This window comes from Nuphar pumila, chromosome 4 (assembly GCF_984573655.1).
Source record: "Nuphar pumila chromosome 4, dmNupPumi1.hap1.1, whole genome shotgun sequence".
In the NCBI taxonomy this organism is placed as follows: Eukaryota; Viridiplantae; Streptophyta; class Magnoliopsida; order Nymphaeales; family Nymphaeaceae; genus Nuphar; species Nuphar pumila.
In genome coordinates, this window is record NC_143252.1 from 22,654,890 (window position 1) to 22,660,889 (window position 6,000).

A 6,000-nucleotide genomic window follows, 5' to 3' on the forward strand; every position below is an offset into this window, starting at 1 on the left:
ATGGGTAAAGTGAAGATTTTCTGAAACAGACTCGGGGTTTGACTCCTATACTAACCTAACAGGGTTGGCACCGCACGAGGAGGGTTGTCTAAGCATGGATGAGAAATATTTGGGGTGTTTACAATGACACATACCATCGCGATTTACACAATGACGTATGAAAGCAACTTGCCATCGCGATTTGCCTTTACGGGCAATGTTTATGTCAACGATATTTCTTAATCGCTTTTACGGGCGATTAGGGTTCAGGGTTTAGGTTTAAGGATTTTGGGTTTTACTTCAATGATACAAATCGAGTTAACTTTTTAAATACAAATCGATTTCGTTCACAAAGACATATCGTTCTCGCCGTAACTTCGTAACTACAAATCTGCATGATTTATAACCACATTCATGACCATCATAAAGAAAGAAAACATATATCATCACCAATATGAAACCCACGTCCAAAATAATGATGTGCTTCTAGTGCAATCCAGATGCAAGAATGTGAAAAGTTGTTTATGGGAGAACATTTATGTCAAACACATATCTATTTTTTAGAGACTCCCATTTTTACAGAAGATATCACCAAAACATCCATATCGTTTATCGTCGAGTTCATTTTTTTCTGCAAAGCGATTGTGTGTGCAACTGCGGATACATCCTTTCCAAGAAAATGAGCTCATTAGTAATGGCAGCCCACTTCACCATTTTCCTCGGACTGAGACTCATAGAGACTCTAGCAATGGTGCACCTTGAGAATATGCTTCACAAACTCCAGTTCATGCATTGTCCCCTTGAAGAACCGATGGGCTACATCATAAATAACTTTTACGTATTTGTCATAAAGTATATCGAAGACAAATACCTAAAAGCGATTTATGATGTAGCTCATCGGCTCCTTCAAGGGGATAGTGCCTGAGCTGAAGTTGATGACGCATATTGTCAAGAGTGCACCAATGCTAGAGCCTCTAAGAATCAGTCTCAGTCCGACAAAAATGGTACAATAGGCTGCCATTATTAATGATCTAATTTTCTTGGAGAGGATGTATCCTCAGCCACACATACAATTGTTTTGCAGTAGAAAATGAACTCGATGATAAATGATATGGATGTTTTGGTGATCTCTTTTGTAAAAATGGGAGTCTCTAAAACATAGATATGTGTTTGACAGAAATGTCGAAGAAGGAAAAGAAGAAGAAAATGAAGGCGGAGGAGAAAAAGAAGAAGAAGAAGAAGAAGTTGCACTACCGCAGAAAAGATGAAGAAAGGTTAAATAGACTAGGGTTTCACACATAGACAACGGGTCAGGTAGGGTTTTATATTTTGTAGGGTTTTACGGATGTGTACCCAAATTCACACGATGTTTAGACATAGTAAAGTACAAATCGATTTAAGCAACTATTGTGACAATGATATATCTTTGTTTGTCTTTGTAAACAAAATTGATACTAGAAAACTCAAAATATCTTACAAATCGATATACATATTGCATAATATATTACAAATCGATACATAAATTCAGATAATAGCTTACAAATCGACTCTACAAAACACATAAAATCTTACAAATCGATCTACATATGGCAAAATATATTACAAATCGATACGCAAATTCAGCATAATAGCTTACAAATAGATATTAACAAACAAAACACTATCTGACAAATTAGTAGAATGTTACTATAACCCGAATTTGTGATATGTTGCATATACTGAGTAAATGACAATACCGGCTGTAGAATATTTGTCATGAAGTATATCGAAGATTAGGCATATATTTTTCCTACTAAGAAGTATGGTTTTTAAGCTACGATTCAACTACAGTTTATGTATAGCAATTTAAATATGTGAAGGTCAAATGAGACACGATTTTTACTAATTGTATAAGAACTAAGCAACAGCGATTTACCTACAGTAATAAAATTGTAGCTCTGTAGGCTAGATAAGACAATGATTTATACATGTGAATAATACATTATTAAATAAAATTCACATGTATTCCTGTGTTCCATAGCCTTTTGTATTAAGCCAATTTCATGGATGGCGATCCAGAAAAATATTCACAATTCTATTTTAGTTGTTCACGATTCAAGAAAATGGCTACATCTAAAAACTCTTTCTTTGAGAACGAAATCGATACTATAAAACATATAATATCTTACAAATCGATATACATATCGCATAATATATTACAAATCGATATGGAAGTTCAGCATAATAGCTTACAAATCGACTCTACAAAACACATAAAATCCTACAAATCGTTGTACATATGGCAAAATATATTATAAATTGATACAAAAATTAAGAATAATAGCTTGCAACTCGATATTAACAAACAAAACAAACATATAGCTTTCTCACCATGACGCCCTGTGCATTTTTTGCCCAAGAGTGCCTTCTAACACTGAAGCCAAGTTTTAAGGCATAATCATTGTAAATTTTGTATGCAGGTTCCTTATTATTAAATTGCATTCCCTCTACAAGAACAAAGTCAAGTGTACTATCATGTAGACTTGAGGTGCGTGCACCTTTGTCAAGTGCACTGTCATGATCGTCTACTATCTAAACCCAAAACCCTAAATCCTAAACCCTACTATCTAAACCCTAAACACTAAACCATAAATCCATGCTAAACCCTACTACCTAAACCCTAAATCCATATTATCTTAACCTCAAACCCAAAAAGATAAATCCTATACCCTAAACCCTACTATTTAAACCCTACTACCTAAACCCTAAATCCATACTATCTAAACCCATAACCCAAAACCCAAAACCCTAAACCCTAAACTTTAAACTCTAAACCCTAAACCCTAAACCCTAAACCCTAAACCCTAAACCCTAAACTCTAAACTCTAAACCCTAAACCCTAAACCCTAAACCCTAAACTCTAAACTCTAAACCCTAAACCCTAAACGCTAACACCTTTGTACACCGCATACATCGCTAATCCCTTTTAAGATTTTCATTCACGTAGGGTTAGCATCACAGTGATTTCTGAACTGTACACATCTCTAATCGCTTATTGGATTTTTTATTACGAAGGGCGAACATTATAAGCATTTTTTCACTACATACATCGCTAATCCCTTTTGTGATTTTCATTTATGGAGGGTGAGCGTTACAATGATTTCTAAAGAGTACACATCGCTAATCGCTTATAGGATTTTTATTTATGAAGGGCGAACATTACAAGTCTTTGTATATTGCATAGATTGCTAATCGCTTTTACGATTTTCATTTACGTAGGGTGAGCATCACAACGATTTCTGAACAATATATATCTCTAATCGCTTATTGGATTTTTATTTACGAAGGGCGAACATTACACGCCTTTGTTCACCGCAAACAACGCTAATCCCTTTCACGGTTTTTATTTACGGAGGGAGTGCGTTACAGCAATTTCTGAACGGTACACATCTCTAATCGTTTATAGGTTTTTCATTTACGAAGGATGATCATTACAAGTCATTGTTCATTGTACAAAATAGTGATCCCTTTTGTGATTTTCATTTACAGAGGGTGAGTATTACAATAATTTCTGAACAGTACACATCTCTAATCACTTATAGGATTTTCATTTACGAAGGGCGAACATTATAAGCCTTTGTTCCATGTACACAACAGTAATCCTTTTGCGTTTTTCATTTACGTAGGGTGAGCAGTACAATGATTTTTGAATAGTACATATCTCTAATCGCTTATAGGATTTTCATTTACCAAGGGTGAACATTACAAGCCTTAACACTACAAGCCTTTTTTCACAACATACATCACTAATCCCATTTGCGATAGAGGTGACAAATAATAGTTCAACTATTCGCGTGTTTAGTAAAATTGAAAATTTATTTCAACCGAGAATGATTTACATAATTTGTATACAGTCTTATAAATTTTGTATACAAAATTTGGTATACACAGTCTACAAAATCCTGAGGGGGTCGCGTCGTTCATTGCCTTGTAAGTACTCTTAACGGTTGATTCTTTTTCTCTTCTGTATTTAGAAACTTAGTATTTTTGGCATAGTTCGGTGCAGAATCGCAGTTTATCATCGTGCAACAAAAATGTAATGTGGCACCAATATATAAATTGAGTCTCCAATAACAGAGGATAATAAATAACATACAATGTCGAAATTAGGTTATCGTTCATTGTATATTGCTTTAATATACTTCATTACGAATATGCCATAATCGACGCCATTACTTTATAAAGGAGCATGGTCTACACAAAGCAAGCTCCACTCGCCAATGTCAACACCCAAAATGTCTTTTAGGAATCTCTCATGTAGTTAATGTAGAATATAGTAAAATTTGGGCCACCATAAAAGATACGATACACTTATACACATAAACTTACCAAGTGCATAACGTCACGTTGTACACTAGTGGGAAAGTCCAATGAGTTGTAGCACCATAGTTGTTTTTCTCGTAAATCCATCACATATAAGACACCAATGCTCAACAGTTTGCCAGAGTATAGGAATTAATATTTACGAATCAATTCAATATATTAGAAATCGATAGACAAATCATGTAACGAATGTTAGGCCTAGACCTTGGACAAAAGGTTTCTTCACTTACATTTTCACTTGACCAAAAGCCTCCGCAGTGATCATCGTACCCCAGCATGGTAGTGAATCTTGAAATCCAATGGTGTGTGGCTTTCGACGGACGTAAGTCTGTTGAACGAAAGAGTGATAATAGTAAGGTTAAAACACAAAGCAACAAAAGTAAATTATAAAAGAAAATCAACAAGTAAGAGTATCGATATACTTGGTGATGATCCATCTAGTATTACTTGTTGCATTGCTTGTAATATACATAACGAAATCAGATATGGTCTATTTGCGATAAATCTGAACTTGTTAACATACATACCCATGACATACGTAAATATATAACTCATAGTGGTTTTATATATACAAAATTATGGATAGTGTTCCCTTCTGCAAATTCATCTTGCAGCCGATTTATGTTCTGTTGGAGATCTTTGCAGCGTTTTCGCCCACCTTTTTTTGTGGATATTCCACTAACATGAGCAAAATATTCAGTAAACGACATTGAAATTGCTTTCTATAGTACACAACACAAATCGAATATATGTCATAAAAGAGGCAAATGTTGCATAAACTAGTCACTATGTTTATAAAATATACGCCTGAATTACCATCGTTGGTCGTGTAGCTGTGGTTGTCTCCTTCGTCACCATCGTTGGTCGTCTAGCTGTCATTGTCTTCTTCAACAACATTGTTGGTTGTGCAGCTATCATCGTCTCCTTCCTCGATATGGATTACCCCTGTATGACAAACAAGCTATATGTTCATTTCACGAATATGTTGTTCTAAAAGAATTGTCGGTTCGTCTGTTCCTTAATCACTTAGCAAAGCTAAGCAACACTCGCCTGCACTTGTGTGACGTTTCATTCATATATAAAGGAGAAGTTGTTTCACGTATCACCCGCTTTAAAAAAATAGACATAGATTAATTGCAATGCGCATTAATTAAATAAAATAGTATCGTTTCATCTAACTTTTACAAAACTAGTCAACACGATATGATGTATCAGTCTAAACATCATGTCGATTTGTTTATTTTTTCTTTTTCGCCAATTATGAACCAGTCATTATGTAAATCACGATAGGACATATTGTTCACATTGACAAAGCTCGTAACAGCAAATCGCCATAGGACAAATATTATTAAATTATAAGACTTAAAGTATTATGGTTGTACTTCGATTTGTATTTATTAAGTTACCTACATTTAAGATTTGTAGCATGAACAATGTCTCGATTGGTGTGATGGGTTTTTAGATGGGGGAGTGAACAAAAAATCGTTTTTTGCCTTTGTGCCTATTCTCTGAATAAATTGGGTCAATCTTTAATCAAAATTCTATTTATTTTCCGGATTCACTAGAATCCAGACTCAACTTTCATTTCTGATCCGAATCAGATATCTAGATCCAACTCTGATCATCGGATATGCTCAGTGGCACTTGTGTGTTACAATT